Raw genomic sequence first — 11,830 nt, 5'->3', positions numbered from 1 at the left:
ATAGATATTATTACAAGTTTATGTTTATTTTCATTAACTTTGTTTATACTGTTTGGTTACGTTTATTCTTTTTGTTTTCCTTTTTTTTATTACTATTCAAGAGAGGCAAACTGCTTGTTTGGTATCAAAAAGTAATTAACATGTACAGAATACCATTAGGTAGTTCAGCCAAAGTTACAGGGTTTCAGCATATAGACCATTACAGCAGTCGATACCGAGAGCTAAACCAGAGAGGTTATCCTGACAGTCGACCCAGAGTCACGAAGAAGGGACAAGGATAATACGTATATAACGAGTCAGAGAGAGAGAGAGAATATCGGATTGTTGCCATTGTGTTTTGGTATTTCATTGTCATGTCACGTTGGGCATGATAAGTGTTGTTTTATGTTGATATTCTGTGTTCATTAGTGCCTTTTCTATTTATATTCCTGTGTTTTGGAATATTGTCGTTAGTTATTACCAGTGGAGTTGATATATGTTGTTGCATATGTGTGCATCAGGTCAGTGGCTATATGTGTTGTCATTTCTGAAGGTAAGAGGAGTTGTTATTATATAGTCAGTTTCTTTACCCTTGGTAATTAACGATAGTTAGCCAGTCCATTCGCTAGTTGATATCTTGTATTGTTTGAATAATTGCTTGTCGGCACTTATTGACGAATACGTTGATCGTTTGCTGTAGTGGTTGTCTTTGTTATGATGGATCTCTCGTTCTGCTATATATCATAACTCGTTAGCTTACATCTTAATTCTATTCTATATGTACCTTGTTTGTATGGTTGTCTTCGACATATGTTAACTTTGATGAATCGTTTGGTAATTGCCTTCGATACTTACATTAGTCCCGTTGTTTGTGTTTCTTCTCTTATGATAAATCATCCTGTAAGACTGTTGTTTGGTGACTCGTCTCTCGTACCTCATATGCTACTTGTATATATTATTACACTTTCATGAAGGATATCCATCAAAGGCAAGTCAGAGTATATTTAGGTTAATCATTTTATCTGATATTATATTCCCTTAATATTGAATTGCAGTAGTTATTACCATACATTTATATTGGGTTTTCTTTTATCAATTGCAGAACCCGAGTATGGCGTTTTGGATAGTGCCGAATATATTTTAATAAATATAATAAGTTTTGCCTTGCATTTAATTGCCCTCACTTGAGTTTGTGCTAGTAGGTGCATCCCACTTTATCATCAATATTATATTTCTAGAGTATTTAACTACTGTGTTACACCTGTCATAGGTTCACTGTCGCCATTATCTAGCAAAGAACCTGGATATAAAATATCCATAAAATCTATGCACTGGCACGTAACATATTTGGCGACCTTGCCAGGATGCTTTCCTCTTGCATTTTCTCAGTGAGAGTAGTTATTATGTATTGTGCTGGAATCTTGTAGTTATTTCATGATAGTACGGTGTGGTAGCATATTTTTGTGCATTTTTCGTGCGGGGTTATTTTATATATTATTCATAATGTCTACTTTAGAATCTATTACTGCTATAGGAGAAAAACTCGGATATGAGGGTAAGCAGTTGGCTGAGTTTGTAAAGGAACATATGCAAATAGAGAGAGAGAACAGGCAGATTGAGAGAGAAGCTAGAGCAGCTAGAAGGCAGGAGTTAGCAGAGGAGAAGGAGAAGTTACAGTTAGAGATAAAGTTGGAGCAAGTAAAGAAAGGTGAAGGTAGTGGTGATGGTGACTCGGCAGGACACTTTACTGTGTGGACTCAGAAGCTTATACCTAAATTTTCAGAGACAGATGTGAGTCAGTTTTTTTTAGCTTTTGAGAAAGTAGCTAAACAGTTAGACTGGGAGAAGGCTAGTTGGGCTCTTATTGTGCAATCAGTTTTTGTAGGGAAAGCTCAGGAAGCTTATGCTACACTTAGCTTCGATGATAGCATCGATTATGAGGTAGTGAAGAGCGCTGTGTTGTCCGCTTATCAACTTGTTCCCGAAGCGTACAGACAAAAGTTCAGAAATTATGTGAAAGGAGCAAACCAGACTTTTTCTTTTTTTGATTATGCGAGGCATAAGTCCTGTATTGTTCGATGATTGGCTCCGGTCTAGGTCAATTACAGATTTTGTAGATCTTAGAGAACTTCTTTTGCTTGAAGATTTCAAAGATAGTATGTCTAGGGATGTCAGAGTACACTGGAAGAGTTTAGATCATAAGACTTTGGAAGAAGCAGCTAGGTCAGCTGATAGATTTGTACTAACTCATGGTAAAACTTATCAACCCAGAACTTATAAGTATAGTTTTATAGTCATTATCAGCCAAGTAGAAAATATGTAACTAGAGATCAAACACAGAATAACTCCCCTAAACGTAAGTAAGGATAAGAAAGAGATACATGTTACAAATGTGGTAAACTAGGACATTTTCAGTTTGAGTGTAACAGACAAAAGGTAAAGTAACACTAATCTCAAGATGTCAAGTTAGTAAGGATGAGTATGTGAGTAAAATGAGTAAAGTTGATTTTGAAAATAGTAAGAGTGATGATACGAATGAAGTGTTGAAGAATTTTGGAGAGTATCTGCATGAAGGTAGAATAAGATTGTTCAAGAATCCAGATGTTGTAAGTAAAGCTTTAGTTATGTTAAGAGATACTGGTGCATCTCAGTCATGTGTATTAAGAAAAAGTTTACCAGAAAATTATGAGAGTAAAGAAGATAACTTTGTTCTGCTAGGAGGTTTTCCTAATTCGTCTGTGTCATGTCCACTTGTTGAATTTAAAATTGAGTCAGAGCTAGTTCAAGGTACCCATAGATTTGCGATGTAGAACAATTGCCCATTCCAGGTATAGTGTGAATAAAGGAGGTAATGAGTAATATGTCCAGGTTTTCAACAGAGAGGGGAAATAGTAAGTAAAGAAGTAGTTGAAGTGACCAGTAAACCTATAGCTCCCGTAACCAGAGCTCAGAGTAAGTTGACGACAGTAGATGAGGATGAAGATCTCAACTTGGCAGACTTGGAGAAGGAAGTGGTAGTAGGTAATATTCCAGTGCAAGAGTCGCTGAAGTGTATAGGTGACAGAAAAGATTTAGTAAAGGCACAGAAAGAAGATAAAGGTTTAAGTAACATTTTTGAGAATGCTGTTCCAGAAAATGAAGTATCGGATGTAAGTAAGCCTTGTTTTTTCATTAGAAATGAAGTATTGTATAGATTGTCCAGATCAAAATTAGCAAATGCTAGTAATGCATATGTAGATTATCAAATTGTAGTCCCTGAGAAGTATAGAAATGTAATAATGCAACAAGCCCATGATAATCTTTGTGGAGGACACTTTGGTATTGCCAAGACTATGTACAAAGTGAAAAAGCATTTTTTTTGGCCTTCATTAAAGAAAGACGTAAATAGATATTGTAAATGCTGTCATACATGCCAAGTTGTAGGTAAGCCCAATCAAATTATACCTAAAGCACCTATTGTACCAATAACTGTACTAACAGAACCATTTTCGCAGATTGTGATAGATATAGTGGGGACCGCTACCAAAAAACATCATCAGGTAATGAATACATCTTAACTATCATGGATCGCACCACCAGATATCCAGAAGCTATCCCGATACGCAAGATTTCCAGTAAAGTAGTAATCAAACATTTAACAGATTATTTTTCTAGATTCGGCTTTCCAAAGGAATTACAATCAGATAGAGGCAGTAACTTTATGAGTAAGTTGTTTAGTAAGAAAATGCTAGAATGGAATATTAAGCATGTTGTATCTTCGCCATACCATCCAGAAAGCCAAGGTGTGTTAGAACGATTTCACCAAACTATGAAAAATGCTTTAACTAAGTATGGGTCTGAATTTCAAAGTCAGTGGGATGTTGATTTGCCATATGTTTTGTTTGCAATTAGATCATCTCCAAATGAAAGCTTAGGTTTTACCCCTTTTGAATTGACATTCGGTCACGAGGTAAGGAGTCCTTTGAATATGATTAAAGATCAGTGGAGTGATAATGGTGAGAGCAAATTTGATGTTTAAAACAGTTACAGAATTTAAAGAGAAGTTGAAGAGGATGATAGAATGGTCAAATAAGAATGTAGTGAAAGCGCAGGAGTGTATGAAGCGAAAGTATGATAAAAATACAGTGTTGAGACAATTTAAGGAAGGTGATAGTGTACTTGTTTTTATACCTATTCCAGGACAGTTTAAAAGCCGGTATGTTGGACCCGGTATAGTAAGACGAAGAGTAAATAATTTAAATTACATAGTAGAGTTGCCTAACAGACGTAACAAGGAACAAGTCTTTCTCGTCAATTTACTGAAGCCATATTACCATAAGGAAGTAATTAAACCAGTTGCGGTAGTGCATAGTAAATCTATTAAAATTGGTAATGAAATAAGTGAAGATATGAATGAAGAAGAGACAAGTGTGAAAGGTGAATATGATTGGAGTAAAAATGGAGTTGATTTAACAGAACTGGAAGAAAGATTGTCATATTTGCCTGATTCACAAGTAAAAGATGTTATACAGGTACTTAGGGACTTTCCATCTTGTTTCAGAATCGGGCCTGGTAAAGTGAATTTTATTCAACATGCCATTAAGTTTAGTCCCAGATGCTAATCCGATTAGACAGGCACCTTATCGATTATCCCCACCTAAAGCATTAGAAGTTAAGAAACAAATTGATTACATGTTGCAACATGACTTAATTGAACCAAGTAACAGTCCATGGAGTTCTCCGGTAGTATTGGTAGATAAGAAGGACGGTACTTTCAGGTTGTGTATTGATTATCGGAAGGTGAATGAGTTGACTATCCCTGATTCATCCATATTACCACGCATAGACGATTGTGTTGACAAAATAGGGCACTCAAAGTTTGTCAGTAAATTTGATTTGCTTAAAGGATATTGGCAAGTTCCGTTGACTGAAGAGTCCAGAAGTGTCACAGCTTTCATAACGCCTGACGGTTTATTTCATTGCAAAATTATGCCTTTTGGTTTACGCAATGCTGCTAGTACGTTCCAACGACTTATGAATTTTGTGATCAGAGATGTAGAGAATTGTACAGTATATTTAGATGATGTGTGGTATAGCAATTCTTGGTCGGAGCATCTAAAACATATTCGATCTTTATTTTCAGCTTTGCTAAAGTACGGATAGTAGTTAACTTGAAGAAGTGTGAGTTCGGTAAGGCAGAGATTACATATCTAGGTTATAAAGTTGGAAGTGGAAATATCTCGCCTAAGAACAGCAACATTGAATCTATCATTAAATTTAAGACTCCGGAAAAACTAAGAAGCAAATTAGACAGTTTCTTGGGATGTGTAGTTATTTCAGACGGTTTGTTCCTAAATTTTTTTTCAGAATTAGCTGCACCTTTAAACGAATATTCTAAGTAGTAGATGTAATTTAATTGGTCAGATTTGGCTGAGAAATCATTTTTGCAATTGAAGAGTATTTTGTGTGCCAAACCCTATTTGCGCTCACCAGATTTTTCCAAACCATTCCAGATGATGGTAGATGCAAGCGACATTGGTATCGGAGCAGTGCTGATGCAGAAATACGATGACATTCTTTTTCCTGTTAGCTATTTTTCTAGAAAATTAAATCGCAGCCAGAGTAAATACAGCACGATCGAGAAGGAATGTTTAGCATTGATGTCAGCCATACAACATTTTGAAGTATATGTAAATTCAAGTCCTGCAGAGGTAGAGATATTCTCAGATCATAACCCTTTAAAGTATTCCTACATCAGTTCAACAATAAGAACAGACGTCTCATGCGATGGTCTCTTGTATTACGAAGAATACAACATCAGTATCAAGCATGTGAAAGGAAAAGATAACGTAATAGCTGATGCCCTTTCACGTTCTTTTGTATAATTTTTTTTTATACCCGATTGTGACTTGTACTCAAATGTGACTTCTTTTGTATATTCCTGTTTTCAAAAAGCACTACCCATGCTTTTTAAATTTGCGGTGGAGGTGTGTATTACAAGTTTATGTTTATTTTTCTTAATTAAACTTTTGTTTATTATATAAAATAAACTGTTTTGGGGGTTAACGGTTTATTTCATTTTGTTTTCCCTTTTTTTTTTTTTTATTTTATTTTTAAAAAAAAATATTACTATTCAAGAGAGGCAAACTGCTTGTTTGGTATCAAAAAGTAATTAACATGTACAGAATACCATTAGGTAGTTCAGCCAAAAGTTACAGGGTTCAGCATATAGACCATTACAGCAGTCGATACCGAGAGCTAACCAAGAGAGGTTACCTGACAGTCGACCCAGAGTCACGAAGAAGGGACAAGGGATAATAGCGTATATAACGAGTCAGAGAGAGAGAGAGAATATCGGATTGTTGCCATTGTGTTTTGGTATTTCATTGTCATGTCACGTTGGGCATGATAAGTGTTGTTTTATGTTGATATTCTGTTCATTAGTGCCTTTTCTATTTATATTCCTGTGTTTTGGAATATTGTCGTTAGTTATTACCAGTGGAGTATATGTTGTTGCATATGTTGTGCATCAGGTCAGTGGCTATATGTGTTGTCATTTCTGAAGGTAAGAGGAGTTGTTATTATATAGTCAGTTTCTTTACCCTTGGTAATTAACGATAGTTAGCCAGTCCATTCGCTAGTTGATATCTTGTATTGTTTGAATAATTGCTTGTCGGCACTTTTATTGACGAATACGTTGATTCGTTGCTGTAGTGGTTGTCTTTGTTATGATGGATCTCTCGTTCTGCTATATATCATAACTCGTTAGCTTACATCTTAATTCTATTATATGTACCTTGTTTATGGTTGTCTTCGACATACGTTAACTTTGATGAATCGTTTGGTAATTGCCTTCGATACTTACATTAGTCCCGTTGTTTGTGTCTTCTCTTATGATAAATCTCCTGTAAGACTGTTGTTTGTGACTCGTCTCCTCGTACCTCATATGCTACTTGTATATATTATTACACTTTCATGAAGGATATCCATCAAAGGCAAGTCAGAGTATATTTAGGTTAATCAATTTTATTCTGATATTAATTATTCCCCTTAATATTGAATTGCAGTAGTTATTACCATACATTTATATTGGGTTTTCTTTTATCAATTGCAGAACCCGAGTATGGCGTTTTGGATAGTGCCGAATAGTTTATTTTTAATAAATTATAATAAGTTTTTGCCTTGCATTTAATTGCCCTCACTTGAGTTTGTGCTAGTAGGTGCATCCCACTTTATCATCAATATTATATTTCTAGAGTATTTAACTACTCTGTGTTACACCTGTCATAGGTTCACTGTCGCCATTATCTAGCAAAGAACCTGGATATAAAATATCCCATAAAATCTATGCACAGGCACGTAACAATATATATGTGAATAATTTCTTCGTGAAAGCAGGATACGTCACAAGTATAAATGGCATAATTATATATATATATATTATATAGATATATATATATATATATATAATTATATAAAAATATTTTATATATATATATATATATATATATAATATATATAAGGGCGACATATCTTAGCGCTTTACTTTTATTCTTGACCATGATGCATATTACTATTCTTGGAAACGCAGAGGATACGTCAGTGAGGCAATCTTGTTGCTAAGGTGACTATTAGCAAGAAAAATAGTGTATATCATCCTCTACCTTTAAAACTCGTTATTGTTTTAATAAACATTATAAGTATGTGCAGAAAATCCATCGTAAATTACGCATGAAGAAGATCGCCTCCTTTGTTTTAACGAGGTCAGTTCGACCTAAGGTTTTGATAGGAACTCGCAAATTTTCCTACTTGCTTAAGACGAGACTTATAAACGGCTGGTGACTAAACCAAGGAAAATTGTCTCCGCTACTACGACTTAAATTAAATATACTTTTAAAAGACTTTTTGAATGTTATTTATTCCGGACTTATATTATAGATTTAAATATAATGGAAAATAACGACAAATTAAAGAACATTAAGTTTAGTACAATGTTCACAAGGACGGCATTTGTCAACATTTGCTGACAGAATATAACTTCAGCTCATAAACGTTTTGTGATTTCAAGTCACTCCATGAAAATCACTACATAAAACTTACACACAATTTATGTGCAAAAAATAAAAACCCCGAAAATAGGCCGATGTATTTTACCGGAGTTTTCGTTATTCACGAAGTCAATTCCTTTTTCTTTATCAACTTAACCCATTGCAGAGGGTAACTACGCTATTTGAAGTCAATTCGTTCAGACATTCGCGGTCCGACTGTGATATGTATAGGCACTTTGACATTAGTTAGTCTTTTTCTAATAATTAAGCTATATTTTATATCCAACTTATTTTTCTTATTATCTATATAATTTCGCAGCTTTTCCTATTAATATGAGGTCGAAACAATTGTCAGGGAATGGTGGATAGCGAGATGGAAAAAAGATCGTATGAATGGAGGTATATAGTAAAAAGGAATGAAAGGGGGTTGCAGAGAACCTTTAGTAATGCCTACAGTGCACCCCGTGAGGTGCACTGGCGACACTATCCCTACGAAGCTTTTCCCATTAGAGGGAGTAGCTCGAGAGGGTGCTAAACCTTCCAAGTCCACCACCTCACCCGTGACCAAATAGACTAACCATCAGGTATATAGGGTAAAATACCGAATGGACACTTTGGGCGCTGATAACTCTGGAAATATCCAACCCATCGGGATGAAACTTTGTCTCTGGAAACTTCCCACGGAGGTCTCTCATCGAGCAAAATTAAGTCGAAATCCGTTTGGCCGTTTCGAAGATCCAGACCTCCATTTTTGGCGGTAAAAAAGGATGCAGTCGTGATACTTAGTTTTTTCTGAAAGCTCGTATATTTTTTAATATATTATAAAATTCTAAAGGTACAGTGGGCACGCCCGTATTTACAACCGTAAATGCTCATGGGCAAGAATTTTTCGTATAGGGTCACCCTTACCTATCATACATATAGTACTAGTTGGCCAAGGACCATACAGTACAGTCTGTGACGAGAATTATACTGCCCTTTCTTAAAAGTAAATTTTGAATGATCAAAACATAGCTGTTCAATAATTGAAATTTTATTCCTAATTACATGTGCCATTAAAACAATAATAATAGTTTTGCATGTAACTTAAATAATACATTAACTATGATAATATTACAAGTATTATCGCAGTAGGCAACACTGCATACATTTCACTTGGTCTCTAAGACACCCCTACTTAATACATATTCTTAAACAAGTGTGACTTTGTATATATATATATATATAATATATATATATATATATATATCTATATATATATATATATATATATATACATATGTACACATACATATATAGTCTTTATCCACAAGGCTTCCCATTACTCAATTTATGGAACATTGTTTACATAGGCTAAAATTTTATACGCTATGTTCATGATGTTTTACACGGTATCAGGACAACATTACCCCAGGTATTATATTCTGTTTGGAGAAAAGGAAAGCTTTTAAATTTAAAATGAGTGATAATTTATTTCGAAAAAGATCATTAATTATCATATTACCTTTTAAAACAACTCAACAGCCGTTACACTTGCAATTTCTTTTGAATACATCTTTTTTAAATGATTTTCCTCATGACTCCAATATCTTTTATAAGCTACAGCGGAAATTCCATTTCAAAAACGTCACTGTCGCGACTGTGACTGAAAGTAAATGTCGATGCAATTGCTACAAAATCACGTTCATTGTCCACAATACATTTTTTTTCCAAGACGAGAGAGAGAGAGAGATTGCTTGTAATTTATGTGCTACCACTACAAGTAGGCCTATAACTTATAAGTGGTTTTATAATCAGCATAATTTCGCTTCCAGTTAATTATGCTGAAGTATAATCGTTTCTGAGTCTGGGTTCTTGCATAAGGGTTGTGGGGGGGGGGGGGGGAGGGGTTTGGGTCTTTTCTAACAAACTATCTAACCATGAAAGTGTGTCCGAACCTATGGCCCTTTCATAGCTTTTGGGCGAGTCTCAATTTTGGCAAAGGCTTTCAAAATGACAATAAATGCCAAACATGATTGCATTAATTACAAAATCAAGTTACTTTGTTTGTATGGTGCTTTTACGTTGTATGGAACCAGTAACGGTTATTCAGCAACGGGACCAACGGCTTGACGTGACTTCCGAACCGCGTCGAGAGTGAACTTCTATCACCAGAAATACACATCTCCAACACCTCAATGGACTAAATGACTTTGGGCTTAATTAAGAAATTATGTATTCTGTATTCATAAGGCTCAGCGGTTCTCAAAATGGGTTGGTGGTGGTCACTATCAGATCTAACGAAAGAGTTCTTGGCCTAATAATCTATGTCTAACCTTAACTTGAAACATATTTCACTTTCTTTTAACGGGATAACTGTTCTATAACACACACCATTGATAAGGAAGGGGTGATTTACGGAACAACCAGATATTGAGCTCCTGGAGTGGCCTACCAAATGGTAGGACATGAGCCTTATTGAGAATGTATGGGGATATATATTAATATGTATTCAGCGATTGGATTATACCAATTGCTTATATTATCATTATCATTAGTAGTAGTAGTAGTAGTAGTAGTAGGGCTCACGCAAGAATTCTGTCTTTGAAATATTATTATCATAGTTCTGAATATTTGGGATGAACACCAAAAGTATATAGCTTGTTAAATGTCTCACACTCTCTCTCTCTCTCTCTCTCTCTCTCTCTCTCCACACACACACACACACACACACACACACACATATATATATATATATATATATATATATATATATATATATATATATATATATATATATATATATATATATATGAGTCTATATCTTGCCTAAGACGAAGTAAATGTCCTTTTAAATACTAAAAAATAACCATAGAAACAATACGGATTCCACTTAAAAACTAATAAGATTAGTTGCACAGCTGAATGAAAAGTTCTTATGATATGAACCTTTGAAATCATAAGAGATCACACTCTACTTTTGGTCTAATTTAGGCGAATACCGTATTGGCCCCAGGTAATATCTAAAAGTAGAATTATCATCATTATCGCCAATATATTTCATGAAATTATTAATTAGAATATATCTGCCCATGCATTATCATCTCCAAACGCCTGTGCATCTATCTGCTGGGAATTCAATATTTCCAATCGTTTTATTCATCCATATGCTCATCAAAAAACATTTTTATTCGTTTCTAATAATGAGAAACAGAACGGTTGGCTGTTCAAGATGGGACTACTTTTCCTCCGCTGTTAGATTCAATTACAACGGAATTTTCAATGTAGAATAGATGTTATTCAGAATGGACAATGTTTGGATTACGCAAAAACAGATGACGAGCCTCATTCCATATTTCGGTAAACGAATTCATTCCCATAATCGTAATCAGCCAATCAGAAGCACCCTTACCTTACGTCCGGTCATACATTTGAAGTTCTATGTAAATTCTCTCTCTCTCTCTCTCTCTCTCTCTCTCTCTCTCTCTCTCTCTCTCTCTCTTCGTGTATAGGAATAGGTTGTGTTTGTTAATATGGTTTTGTATAAATTTTATCGAGATTTAATTTCTTTCGTTGTTAAATTTTTCATAGTTCCGATGGGAAATCAAAACTAGCTTCAAAAAGGTTTAGGAGTTAGAAGAATCTCTTCCCTCCAACTCCATTTCCTACGTCAGTCTCAAGAGCCAAACGCAATTATATGATAATATTACGCTATGTATTTTCCTTCTAATACAGCGTCTTATATTTAAGAAATCACGTAAAAAACCATGAATCACGTCGTAGTTTAAGCTTTCTTCTTATTCTTCAGGTAAAAATTACTTTTGAAATAATTAAGTGAATATGTT

The sequence above is a fragment of the Macrobrachium nipponense genome, chromosome 1 (assembly GCF_015104395.2).
Source record: "Macrobrachium nipponense isolate FS-2020 chromosome 1, ASM1510439v2, whole genome shotgun sequence".
Taxonomy (NCBI): Eukaryota; Metazoa; Arthropoda; class Malacostraca; order Decapoda; family Palaemonidae; genus Macrobrachium; species Macrobrachium nipponense.
Note: the sequence above shows the minus strand (reverse complement) of the source record.